A 14898-nucleotide genomic window follows, 5' to 3' on the forward strand; every position below is an offset into this window, starting at 1 on the left:
GCTTTAGCAACAGGTCCCTTGCATTCTTTAGCTCCAGCTTCTTCATCACACTGCTTTGCTGCTGCCTCCTCAGCTTATGACCGCTGCAACTTTGGGTTAGACAATGTGAACCTGGGGCTGAGAAGTACCTCTGAACTGCCCCTGCATTGCTTCACCCATGAGATGGAAGACAAGGTCAACATCAGGGTAGTCATGTCCAGACGCCCTTCTACATCTGTCTCTTGGTTGAAGAGTCTGAAGCAGGAGATAGGCTTATGTCATCACACAACAGGAAACTGAAGAAGGGAACATAATTCAGTTCTCTAATTTGGGTGCTGAAATCAAGGTAGCACCAGTCATTCTCCTACTGCATTTGCCTCGGTAATGTTACATCACACAAGCAATGGTTCCTGTGCTTCATATCTGGAGGATTCTGGACACTTGCCCTGGCAGATAAGTGACTCCAAGGAGAGTCGTGAGAGCTAGTGCAGCAGTGCCTGACTGGTAAAGGGACTTGGTGCTTCTGCAGCAGCCAGACAGCATTTCATGATGTTAGGAGAAGCAACCAAACACTAAGTGACTCCTTCTTTGAATGCTGGTAACACCTAAGCTCCTGGGAAGAGGAGATTATGCTAACCTCTGTGACTCCACCCCAGAGGCAGAATTTCAATTAATTCTCTGCAGCAGAAGAGACCAATCCATAAGTTTCACCAAGACCCTATGGAAGGATCTGGGGCAAAGGGAGGAAAGGGAAGTGTTTAGGAGGAACATGATTTATGGCTCTACGTATACACATAGGGCCTAAGTCTAGCTGTATCCTCTGGGTTCCCTGCTAGAGTCACCTGTCCTAGCCCATGGCTCTAGGACAACTTGAGGCATTTCTATCAGGCTAAACACCACACAGACCCTTGATAACTGTCAGTGTTACTTCTTTCATTTCGCAAGCTCATTCTCGGGTCCAAAGCCCACCTCCAGAGCCCTCATTCTCTGATAATCAACTGGAGAAGAACACACTGCTTTCAGGGGAAACTCCACAAGATTAGACTGTATTTGACATCAGAGCATTTTCCAGATATGGTAGGATTACAGACAACTTTGATTTTCTTATTTATACCTTTTTATTTCCTGAAACGTTCATGGAGAATATTTTCATAACAAGAAAATGTAATAAACCATTTTCATTAAAAAAAAAAAACAATAAGCCCACGTCTGAGTAATGTTTGTTCAGGGAGCCTACTTTTCTCCAACAAAAATCAAATGTTCCTTCGAAAAGATTCAGTTCAATTAAACAAAACTTCGCCAGTAATTAAGATATCACAAATCTACATAAAACAATGTAATGCAAGAGAATGTTGCCTTTAATCTAGTAAAATAGATACACCTCTACTTGAGTAAGATGTTCTGAATTGAAGGGGAAAAAAAACTAAGAAAAATTCCCACTATTTTACTTCCCTATATCTGTAGTAACAATTACCGCAGATTTAGTGGCTTAGAACAACACAAACTTATTCTCTTACAGTACTGGAGGTCAGAAATCTAAAATCAAGATGTTAGCAGGTCTGCATTTCTTCTGGAGATTTCAGGGGAGAATCTTTTCTCACCTCTTTCGACCTCTAGAGGCCACTTGCATTCCTTTCTTGGCTCACTCCAACCTCGTGTCACTCCAAGCTTTTGCTTTCATCTTCACATCTCCTACTGTTAACTCTGACCCTCCCACCTCTCTCTTATAAGGACCCTTGTGTTTATATTGGGCCAACCCGGTTAATCCAGGATAAACTTCCCATCTCAAGATCCTTAACTTAATCACACCTGCAAAATCCCCTTTTCCACATAAAGCCATATCTTCACAGATTCAAGGGGTTAGGACCTGGATATCTTTGGGGAAGCCATTATCCAGCCTACCACACCCACCTTATATTTAAAATATGTTCTTATTAAGTAGCTCCCCAGATGTTACCAATATATCCAAAATGGAAAAATCTACTGTAATATTTTTTTTAAAAAAAGAACTGTCAGGGCTTCTCTGGTGGTGCAGTGGTTGAGAGTCCGCCTGCCGATGCAGGGGACACGGGTTCGTGCCCTGGTCCGGGAAGATCCCACATGCCGCGGAGCGGCTGGGCCCGTGAGCCATGGCTGCTGGGCCTGCGCGTCCGGAGCCTATGCTCCGCAACAGGAGAGGCCACAACAGTGAGAGGCCCGCGTACGGCAAAAAAAAAAAAAAAAAAGAACTGTCAAATCTCTTGACTTTTATATCTCACATTTTTAGAAAATTGGCTGGATGATCTCAGATTTGAAGCCTGTTAAACTCAAGTCTTTTCACGTGCAGACATAAAAAAATAGTTGTAACTATGTTTATGATCAATTTTTGGAAACGTAACAATTCCCGGTTATTTCCTCATAGGAATCTTTAGTCCAGACATTTTATAATATCTTCAGTGAATATTTGGAGCTGTTTGTTTCCTAGAAGGAAAAAAGAAAGCAAAGGAGAAAATAAAAGAAATCCCTGCAGTTTGACAGAGGTAAAGCACCAGAGTCTAGGTGAGAGTGCTGGTTTTGTCACTTATTAGCCATATGACTTTAAGCCAGTCACCTTACCATATCCCCCTGTATAAAACTGGGAATACTACTCCCTGCCTTGCCTACCTGACAGGTTGGGGCAAGGATAAAATGAGATAATTGCAAACATAGGCTATTATCATCATCCTACAGGGTGAAGCATTTAAACTGTTATCCCCTATTTTTAACTAGGATCACAAGGAGAAACACTTCAGCTTGGAGTTCATTGAGCTATTTCCCTGGAATTCAGACCATGGAGCGTTCAATCTGAAATTCCTTCTATCTTCACATAAAGCCTCACAGGAAAAGAAAAAAAAAGGATCATCTTAAAAGAAGTATGTCTGTGGCATCTATGAACTCGATATATTTAGTGAGGAGAACTTAGCATTATTTCTTCCACCTCCAAAAAGTTTTTGTCAAGTTTTCACAGAACAATGGAAAGTCACCAGACAAACAAAAAACAAAAAAACAAAAACTTGTCTTCCATGTCAGGACGGCCTGAAACATATATCTTGAGTTCCCTCTTGTTCTCTGGGATAAAACCACTGCATTGCAAAATGTTTTCGCTCATACAATAAAAATCAATTGGCTTCAACAATCTTAAACCTAGTTGCCCACGTTTCCACAAATTATGGTGTGAACATAAAACTTCAAGAGCTTCTTTAATGAGTCACAATCATAACTGGTATTTCCTTCCCCCAAATTTTTGTGTAGACATGCTCCAAATTTCATCCCTTTAAGACCTAGATGATTCAGCATTTATTTCCAGAAGAGCCGCTGAGAGGCTGGCAGTCAAATGCAGGATAGCTTTGCGTACCTTAAAGAAAATCTGCTTCAACCTTCTACTTAATATTAGAGCCATCACATTTCTCTTTGACAAGACTGTCTGCATAAAGGTTTCTTGAGAAAGCCAGGGGATTCATTTACTTCTGTCATTGTGATTGACTACAGAGCAGCTGTCAGGCAACTGAATCATCTCCAATCTCCATCACAAATTACTCTAAATGGTTTTTTTAAGATAAACTTGCCAAGGCTGTTATGCCTAGCAGCTCTGACTGGAAAATGTGCAATTGATTTAAATGAAAAACAAGAGGATCTGTTTGGGGTCTTCATAATAAAACTGCCATGGTGCCTTTGTTGATGCTCAAGAAGCCACAGATGTATCATGTACATCTGGAAAATAAGGAACCTGTTCTATGCACACTTCTATATAGTTCATAATTTGGCAGCATAAAATTGAGCTTGTCTAAAGCAACAGACTGCAAAAGAAGGTTACCATGAGATTTTAGAAAATGTTAATACAAAATAATAGGTAATATTATGAATCTTTGTTTCCATCAATTGTTCTTAATGCAGATGAACCCCAAAGGAGAGTAATGTATTTCTCTCCTCCACTTCTTCAGAGAGGTAAGTTGTGTTCTTGCAGTAAGGAAATAAGCACGTTAACCACGGTGGACAAAACATTGCCTAGATCATGAGAAGGTTGTGTAATAAGTAATTTGAATTAAGGACAAAAGGCATAGGTTTTGAAGGAGAAAAACACCCATGAGATAAATCTGTTTATATTGGTTTTTGCTTTTTATTTTTAATTTATGTAGCTGTGGATGTTTCCTTAAAGTGGTTTTTCATTGTTGATTATAAAAAGATCTTGGGTATCTTACCTGTTACGATTGACAGTGCAAATGAAGACTAAGAATGTCCTGAATAGCTGAGAGGGGATGTGAGCTAGAAGTAACCCAGGCCCTTAGTGCAGAGAGGACTTTGTATGCTACCAGAGAACAAGAGGACCTCTTGACAAAGTAGCTATCAGAAGGGTACTGAGAGCAGAGAAAATTGGTAAGGAAAGATACTATTTATTGTAAGAGTTATTGAGTATTATTCTTTACCAAGCATTGCAGTAGGTGCTGGAGATATACTAAATAAGGCAAGGTCTCTCTCTCCAAAGAGCTCAGGGGAAGAAATAAAGTTAACTTAGCATACCAAAACTCTTGGAACTCAGCTGAAGTGGAGCTTTAGAGGAAACACTGTGGTGTAAATGCTAATATTAGGAAATAAGAAAGGTTATAAATAATGATCTGAACTACAACCATAGAAGCTAAAAAGAATAAAAGAGAGTAAACTAAATACCAAGTAGAAAGAAAAATAGAGCAGATATCAGTAATAGAAAACAGACAAGCAACAGAGAGAAATCGGTATATTCAAAAGCAAATTATTTTAAAAGATCAATAAAATTAATTAAAGACTGGCCCAAATGATCAAGAAAAATTTTTTAAAGGAAAATATAAATTATCCATGTCACAGGTGAAAGAGGAAACCTATGACAGAGCCTCTAGACATTAAAATAATCAAGAGGATATTATAACAACATTATACCAACAAATTCAGCAACCCTGAATGACACAAAATGAGCAAATCAAATTTTTCAAAGTAAAAGAAATTTGAACCTAGCCTTTCATATCCAGCCAAATTTTCACTCTAATATGAGAGAGTAATAAAAAATAAGAAAGCATCTCAGGCACAAAGGTCCTCAGAGGTTTTCTCACACAATGACTCCCATCTGAAACAATTCTGATTTCCTAACTATGACTCAAAATCCAGAACCATAAAGAAGATGTGGCACATATATACAATGGAATATTACTCAGCCATAAAAAGAAACGAAACTGAGTTATTTGTAGTGAGGTGGATGGACCTAGAGACTGTCATACAGGGTGAAGTAAGTCAGAAAGAGAAAAACAAATACCGTATGCTAACACATATATATAGAATCTAAAAAAAAAAAAAATGGTCATGAAGAACATAGGGGCAAGACGGGAATAAAGATGCAGACCTACTAGAGAATGGACTTGAGGATATGGGGAGGGGGAAGGGTAAGCTGGGGCAAAGTGAGAGAGTGGCATGGACACATACACACTACCAAATGCAAAATAGATAGCTAGTGGGAAGCAGCTGCATAGCACAGGGAGATCAGCTCGGTGCTTTGTGACCACCTAGAGGGGTGGGATAGGGAAGGTGGGAGGGAGGGAGACGGAAGAGGGAAGAAATATGGGAACATATGTATATGTATAACTGATTCACTTTGTTATAAAGCAGAAACTAACACACCATTGTAAAGCAATTATATTCCAATAAAGATTTTTAAAATAAATAAATAAATAATAAAATTCAGAACCAATAAGGACAAAGACGTATGTGTTTCATGACATTAAAGTACAAATTGCATGGCAAAAACCACTAAAACTGAAAAGATAAATGAGAAAAATATTTGCAACTTATAATACAAAGGATTATTATGGTTAGTATATGAGGATCTTCTAAATGTTGGGGGAAAAAAAATAGAGAAATGCACAAAAGAAATGAAGAGACAGGTCAAAGAAAAATGGAAATGCCACTCAAATCTCTGAAAACAACTCAATCTAGCTTACAATAAGAGGAGTGCAAGTTAAAACTACATTGAGATATAATTTCTCACCAAAAAAAAAAAAAGAATAATCAAGAGATATTATTCTCTTGATTATTATTGAACAACAATTATTGAACAACATTATACCAACAAATTCAACAACTTGGACAAAATGAATAAATTCCTTGAAGGACAAATATTATCAAAACTGACAGAAGAAGAAATAGGAAATCTAAATGTTCCCCGTATATATTAAGTAAATTGACTTTATAGTTTAAAACATTCCCACAAAGAAAATTTCAGGCCGAGATGGCTTCACCTGTGAATGCTATTAAATATTCAAGGAAGAAATATTAATAGTACCAATCTTACACTAACTCTTTCAGAAAAAAAAAAATGATACGAAGTATCCAAATAATTTTACCAGACCAGCTTAAACTAATATGAAAACCTGAGAATAACAGTGAAAGTAAGGAAAGCTGAGGATCAATATCAATATCCCTCATGATACACATATAAATGCCCTTTTTAAAATTTGCAAATCAAACCCAGAAATACATTAAAGAGATAATACATGATGACAAAAATCAGGTTTATCACATGAATGTAAGGTGTTAAACAAGTAACGTTGGTTAATAATATTTGTTAATTAATAAATATAACTCACCAAATTAAACTAAAGAGGAAGATGTACAAGATCATCTCAAAAAATGCAGAAAAAATGTTAAAATTCAAAACCTGTTGTTGATAAAAACTCTCATTAAACCAAGAATACAAGGACAATTCCTCAAACTGATAAAGAACATCTATGAAAAGCCTACATTTAACATCATACTTAATGGTGACTAGTTTTCTCCTAAGATAAGGTACAACGCAAGGATATCTGGGTTCATCACTTCTATTCAACATTATACTGAATCTGGATGTTGCAATACAGCCAGAAAAAATAAAACACATAAAGATCAAAAAGGAAAACTGTCTCTACTTTCAGATGATACAATTGTTTACACAGAAATTCCCAGGGAATTTAGGAAAACAACAACAAAAATTAATAGATGAATTTAAAAGATCACAAAATACAAGGTTCATTATAAAATTTAATTGTATTTCTGTGTACAAGCAACAGATGGAAAATAAAATTTAGAAAACTATCACTGATAATAGCATCAAAAAATAAAATACTTAGGGATAAATGAAATGAAAGATGTGCAAGATCTTTACACTGAAAACTTCAAAATATTGCTGAGAGAAATTTTAAATATTTCAAAATATGTGAAGAGATATACTATGTTTATGTATTGGGAAAAATCAATATTAGTTATTAAGATTTCAATTGTCTCCAAATTGATTTGCGACAGGAGGGAAAGGGGCAGGACACAAAGGCTAGATAGTGAAGAAGGGGCTCAGCTGTTGGAATGTGATAAAAACCAGCTGGAACCAGCTGAAACCAAGGTGGCTTTGAGAACAGTTTGGTCATTGACCTTTAGCTCATACCTTCATTGTAATACTAAATATCATTCCCCTTTATGCCATGACAATTCTGAAACAGACCATAAAAGGCCAAAACGTGAGCAGTGACCTAGTCCCTGAGAAATCCCCACCTTTCCCTGCAACAGCAAGAATATTCCTCCCACTCGTTAGCATACGAAATAAAAACTAAAGACCCTATGCCCTGGGGCCACTTTCAGTTTCTGAGAGGTTTCCCGTTGTGCCTATGGACTATATATCCCTCTAAATAAACTTGCTTTCCCTTAACTCTGGCTAGCTCTTGAATTCTTCCCTGCCCAAAGCCAAGAACCCTCACTTGGCAGTCCATCCTAAGGACTCCTGTGGGTCCCAGGACTTGACACTTCCCTCTCCTGCAACAGATTTATAAGATCAACGCGGTATCAATTAAAGTCCCAGCAGGCTTTCTTGAAGATACTGACAAGCTGAATCTAAAACTTATATGGAAATGCAAAGAAACTAGAATCATCAAAACAATCCTGAAAAATACAAATTTCAAGACCCACACTTCATGATTTCAAAACTTACTATAAGAATTTCTATGTAAACTATCGTCTTCTCTGGAAAGAGACAGTTTTACTTCTTCTTTTCTGATCTTTATGTCACACAATTCTGGTTTCTAGAATATATAAATAACTGCTATAATTCAATATGAAAAAGAAAGCAATCCAAATAAGAGTAAATGGGCAATAGGCAGGGATAAACCTTCACAAAGAAGATATAAAAATGCCAATGAGCACGTGAAAAGGCACTCAACATATTAGGGAAATGCAAATTAAAACCACAGTGAAATTCCATTACACATACACTAAAAGGCTAGAATTATACATTTGTTTAAAATTGATGGCCCCGAGTATTGTTGAGGACGCAGAGCAACTGGAACTCACATGCACTGTTGATTAGATTGTAAAATGGTTGCTGGGTTGCACCCAGCAGGCCTGCCTGCAAGCTCTGTACCTGCCCAGGTTCAAGCCGGAAGAAAGAACGGGGAGTCAGTGGCGACAGAAACATCAACGGTTTAATGCATGGGGGACCTTACTTACATTTCTGAAGCAACGTCCTGAAGCAACACCCCACTGCGCGCGGAGGGCAGGCAGAACATGGCGGCAGTCCACGCTCCCCGGGGAGGGGGAGGTTACCACTTACAGGGGGAATTAGTGTCAGGTTGGCTCATTGGTTACCAGGGAAACTAGCAGAGGGGCACGCCCCTCACCACCCCCTTGATCAGCTAACAGGTGGAGATGTTCTGATTTAAAGGTTAGGCAAGTTTGTAGTTAGGTCAGTCATGCGAGTAGGGTGTAGGTGAAGCAGACACTGGTGGAGCAGGGAATGTATAGAGAGCAAGAGAACAGCCAACTCGGTGGCTTGATCACCCAGTGGTTCATGAACTTCGAAAACTGTTTGCGCTTTCTTATAATGTTATACATGTACCCTATGACCTGGCAATTCTTCCCCTAGGCGTTTACTCTGAGAAACAAAAATATATGCCCTCAAAAAGAATTATACAAGACTGTTCACGGTAGCTGTATTCATAACTGCCCAAAACTACAAACAACCCAAATGTCCATCAATAGGAGAAAGGATAAACAAACCCTGGTATATTTGTGTAAGAGAATGCTGCTTAAAACTTTTTAAAAAAGCAATAATCTATTAATGCAGGCAGCAATGTGGATGAATCACAAAAACATTATTCTAAGCCAAAGAATCCAAACAGTATGATTTCATTTACATAAAATTCTAAGACAATAATTCTGATAGAAATCAGTATTGCCTCTGGGGGTTTGGGATTGTAGTTAATTGGGAAGAGGGCCTAAGGGAGCTTGCTAGAGTAATGGAAAAGCACTCTTTCCTGGTAGCATTGTGGGTTACATGAAAACATGTATTTGCCAAACCTGATTTAACTTTATGTTTAAGATATGTGCTTTACTCTGTATGTAAATCTAGACAGGTCTCAGGCAAATGGTAAAATGTTAATATTTCTTAAGTCTAACTGGTGAATATGTAAGTGGCTGTTTCTTAACCTCTATTTTTCTGCAATTTGAAATAATACAGAACTTTCGAAAGTGAAAGAAACTAATATGTAATATTTTCAACAATGATTCTGAAAACTAGTTTTCTGGGATCTCCTGACAGTCACAAGGGGGCGCCAGAGAACACTGGGTGCCTGAAGGTTGGTGGAGATTGAAGCAAGGACTGGGAAGGGGCGCTTCAGAAAAAAACACACTTTGCTACTTTATCTGTTTACAAGGGACAGGGAACTTTATATTCAGTTTTAGATCTTGTATGATGAACACAGGCATTAATGTCTGCAGTGAACCCACAGCTTACTTAGCGTTTTCTAAATCTCACAGTCAATAGTTGCAGGACAAATTAAACCTATAAAAGTCACTTGCTGAATCTCAGCTGGAAGGAGCGGCATCTTAGAAGAATTCAGTTCTAAATGCTATAGAAATAGTTCTCCTCAAATAAATACTGATTTTAAAAATAGTCAAGTGTGAATACGGTTTGAAATAAACCACAGCTGTACTATTTTTGCTTTACTGATAGATGTGCCTCCCCCCAATTATTTGGTAAAATAAAAGTTTGTAAATCAATCACTTTCTATTCTCATCAAGGTTTTGTGGTCTCAAGTAAGGTATGAACTCATAAGTCATAAATAAATAAAATGTTTATTTCAGAGCTCTTATTTTCTCTAAACCGTCTTCATTATCTATAATTTCTAGCATTTGTAGTTTCTCTGCCCCAACAGAGATTTATAAACCATCATTTTGTGTACACTCTCTATGTAAACTCCCAGCCCTAAGGAGTCTCAGTTGATGGGACCAGGAGTAGTAAGCATACTCACCTGGATGGTCCCATAAGTGGTCCCAGTGTATTGGTCTGGGGGATGGGTGGAGCTAGAATTAGAAAGCAGTATTGATTCATTCTGTTGCTCTGGTGGCCAGAGCATTAATATATAAACTTGGAATTGTTGAAAGCGATGTTTTTGACCCTGTGGCCTGGGAAATGGGAAACAGAGAGAGCTAGTCGAGAGTGAGAGGGGAGAGTAAAGCAAGAGACAAGCAAGAAGGAAATCCTGAGGCAAAAGTTCTAGGTCCCTTGGTCCCTAAAGTTCAGCTGGAACTCTCCTAACTCCCCATTTACAATTACGCTAGTTCAAAGAGGCTGCTGTAATGGCAAATCCCAAATACCTAGACTTGCATTATTATTAGGGAGAAAATGTATATATCTCTGATCTCAAATTATCTGTGATTGCTAACATTTCAAATTCTGCTCCCTGAAAATTAACACTTGAATATAGTTATAAAGACCCCTGGTGGAAGAGTGTAAAATTATCATCCCTTAGATTATCCTTGATGCGATGAGGCTTCCGCTTGGACCTGTTGAGTATTTTGTTTAAAGGAGATCAACTCTACATACCCAATAACATTCTAGAGCTCTTACTATGTAGCAGACCCTCTTCTAAATATGCTAGCTGGGTTATCTCAGTTTATCCTCACAACCACTCAGTGAAGTAGGGAGAATTATAACCGCACCTAAGGATGAGAAAAAGGAGGTGCAGCAAGAGTTTAGTGACTTGGCCACGGGTAGTAATGGTGGATCAGGCACTCAAGCCAGGAGGTCTGACAAAGGCCTGGCTCTTAACCATTTTACCACTGTGTGGAGGTGCCGTAAGTTATTGTTTCACTTCATATGCATTTAAACTTTAGATTATGGTGTTGTTATAGGAGAAACTGGAGGAGGGGAAGAAGAAAAAAAAACAGAACAAAACATAATTGATGGGCATTACCTTCATTTGCCTTCATCTTGGATTAGAAGGTAAAACCACTAACAAGTGTGCAGAGCTGCAATGTCATTCAAGGTGCCTTCCTACCACGGAAGGGCAGAAAGTTCAAGTTATCAGATGGACCCCAGGGGAAGGGCACACTGTGGCTTGGAATGTCATACTCCTCAATTTCACTAACCTTTCACATCAATGAGTAGGGATTGGAGAAAATTGAGATGCTATGATTTAGTAATGGCTGAGCAAGGTATAGGTGGGAGAAATGTTTAAAGGATCAAAACACCAGCCATTCTGACTGCCTCAATTTCCTCGGAACTCCATATTTAAGATACCAAAGGAATTAACCTTTCCCACAATCCCAGAAAGAAGGCAAGCATATCCCTGTTGTCAGTATCAGACATGAATTAGTATTATAAAAAATTAATAAACAGAAAGTTTAATTAAATAGAGTTGGGAGACCAGAAGGGGGAGCTCTCACACCCTGTGATGATAGCAGAGCCCAACAACAAGAAGGAATGCTCTTCTTTCCTGCAGGACTCAGCCATTGAAAAGCCATGGACTCTGTTTACCGTAGCCCTCTCAACTTCCTTTCTCTCTTATAAAGTGTTCTCCTTCCTTTGCTGTGGGGGGATTTGCACATAGCTCTCCATGGTTGCAGACTCTGAATTGCAATTCTCTGTTGATCCAGAATAAACCCCTTTTTGCTGGAGAAATAGCTGGCAGTCTACTTGTTTCACGTCAATAGTATCACTTAGAATTATCTTCATTTCTCCCGGCCTTCACTCATTTCTCCCTCTCTCCTGATGCTTACTGAATAAAAGATATTAAATAGATGTATGGTTTAGGATGGCAAGGATTTCATGACCCAGTGTCTCCCAGTGTCCCATTAAAATTCCAATTAAAAAAAAGGAAAAATTTCATAACAGTACTGAAAATTAACTCTCATAATAAAAACTTTTCTACAAGTGGAGAGAAATTTACACTAATTATGACCTATGGAAGATGCTGCTTCATTTATCCCAAAGACTAAGGGGAAAATTACCTTGGAAAATGGTTTAATAAAGAGCCAAATGAAAATAATTTTTATTTCTAAAGGATATCTTCAAAAAGATGCAAAAAGACATGCCTCTAAGAAATGGAAATGGGAAAGAATATGCAAAAGACAGAGACGACAGTGGAAAATGAAAGGGGCATCACTGAACATAAAAACTAAAAATGAAGCGTAAAGGAAAAATTTGGTGAATTTTACTCCACACAAAAAAGTTAAACTTCACAAACCAAATGAAACACACACGACAAGCTGGGGAAATGACTGGCAGTATATATGATGAAAAATGATTGATAGCCTAACTTTGTAAATAGCTCTAACAAGTTGACAAGAAAAATACCACACGAGAATAAAAAGTACAAATAATGATGTGAGAAATGTAATTTCTGGTAAACATAAAAGAATTCAGTCTGTCTAATAATCAAAGATATGCAAATTAACATTCAGTGAGATATTCTTTTTTTTTTTTTTTTTTTTTTTTTTTGGGGCCCGGGAGCCTCTCACTGCTGTGGCCTCTCCCGTTGCAGAGCACAGGCTCCGGACGCGCAGGCTCAGCGGCCATGGCTCACGGGCCCAGCCGCTCTGCGGCATGTGGGATCTTCCCGGACCGGGGCACGAACCCGTGTCCCCTGCATCGGCAGGTGCACTCTCAACCACTGCGCCACCAGGGAAGCCACAGTGAGATATTCTTTTTACATTTATTTAATCAAATGAAAATGATGTTGCAAGGGTGAGATGAAAGGGATCCTGTCATATAATGCTAGCCTGAAAAAATTATTACAACTTTATGAAAGGTAACTTTGCTCTTAAAATCACAAGCCTTAAAATATTTCATAATCTTGAACACTTAAACTTCAAGGGAATATGTACTCAGGAAACAATTAAATTCTTACCAATATGTACATGTCAGGAGTTCAAGGTGGCAGTATTTCTTTCTTTTTTTTTTTAAATTTTTAAATTTTATTTATATTTTTATACTGCAGGTTCTTATTAGTCATCCATTTTATACACATCAGTGTATACATGTCACTCCCAATCACCCAATTCAGCACACCACTACCACCACCCCGCTGCTTTCTAGGTGGCATTATTTCTAAAATCAAAATATTTGGAAACCACCTATGCTTTTAATAATTAGTACTGGTTAAATAACTTTTGTACATAATTATGAAAAACATTTTATGGCTGTTAAAAATTGTGTTCTTGAATCACCTGGTGAAAATGTTCATCTTGTAATGTTAATTAAGAAAAGTGGAACCAAACTTAAACAAAATTAAAATTTTGTCAAAGAAAAATTATAAATATATTACATCTATGAAGAGATGAAAGGCTGAAAGGAAATACATCAAAATGATTTTTTAAAAAGTGGTTATATGTGTTTTGGAAAGGAAAATTACAGGTGTCTTTTTTCTTTTTTATATACTTCCAAGTTTTCTAAATTATCTATAAGGAAATGGTGCTACTTTTATAATCAGAGAATATATTTGAAAAATCACGGATTGATGGTAAAAAATAACTAATATATTCTTCACTCATCTATGTGGAAAAATATGAGTAAACTATACAAGTAAAACCATCTGCTACTATGTTGTTCCGTAGAAACAGCTATGTGTTCCCTTTGTCTTTCAAGAACACCTGTCAACAGCCTAAAATACTCCATGGTATACAGTTAACAAGGTTAACGACCTAGTTTTGTAATTTTCTTTTTCTATGAAAAATGGCTGTGACCTTTGATGGTCCTCAGAAAAGACACCTCCTCGTAATTTTAGCTTTTCTCCTAAAAATCATTTCTGTCATTAGTTTCACTATCACACTTTTCACAGCAAATATAACAGGGCTACCTTTCTTAACTCTTCAGAAGCTCTGCAAAATTTAATAAAACAGCAAACATATATCCAGAAACCATTCTAGAAAATTAAATGCAATTTTCAGTTTCACTACACAAATTTGGTAAGCTGGAGTCCAGGCATTGCTTTGAACTCTGATGAAAGGAGTAATTTCTTTTAGGGGCAACACTGCCTGATTGAAATTGCAACTGTCCCTAAAAGTTGTCTTAAACACTTTATTCCACTAGATGGCAGACGTGGGACGCTACATGTAACAAACTGAGTAACTTCTAAACAGTAACCCCCAAGAAAAAATAAGACCGTGAGAAGGTAAAATGCGGTGGAAAATGCTAACATGAGGGAATATAAACAAGCAAAGAGGACATATTTAATAATCACAGATAATACTAACAATGGAAAATAAAAAGTGATTAATTTCTCCTATCTAAATGTGTGCAATTTCAGGATATAACTCACTCCCTTTCATACTTTGCATTCTTTGATAAAGAAACATTAAAAAAAGAAATCTTCCACGGAGAAAGAGAGGTAACTAACCAAGCTTGAAAAAGTAACGCCGAAATGTCTTACAGTATGACAAGTCAATTAAAAGTAAATAATTCTAGGATATCAATTAATACCATTATCTTTGTTCCTATTAATAATGATCCATTCACTTTTTCATTCAACACACGTTGGTGGCTGTCTCTAGGCAGGCACTATGTGATCCAGATTTTAAGTAACACTAAAACTTGTGGATTCCACAATCCTGTTTTACCAACTATTAATCGTGCTCCCC

The 14898-nt window shown here is 37.5% G+C and overlaps 1 long non-coding RNA gene across 2 annotated transcripts in view; it reads right to left on the bottom strand.

Moving 5' to 3' along the window:
• The window catches only part of LOC112414531 (uncharacterized), a 57274-nt gene extending 48713 nt beyond the window's left edge, over positions 1-8561 (bottom strand). For both annotated transcript variants that reach the window (XR_003006171.1, XR_003006172.1), the window contains exon 1: positions 8488-8561. This is a non-coding gene — a long non-coding RNA (uncharacterized LOC112414531). The remainder of the gene's footprint in view (positions 1-8487) is intronic.
• Positions 8562-14898: the final 6337 nt, after the last annotated feature.

The sequence above is a fragment of the Neophocaena asiaeorientalis genome, unplaced genomic scaffold, assembly GCF_003031525.2.
Source record: "Neophocaena asiaeorientalis asiaeorientalis breed wild unplaced genomic scaffold, Neophocaena_asiaeorientalis_V1.1 scaffold70, whole genome shotgun sequence".
In the NCBI taxonomy this organism is placed as follows: Eukaryota; Metazoa; Chordata; class Mammalia; order Artiodactyla; family Phocoenidae; genus Neophocaena; species Neophocaena asiaeorientalis.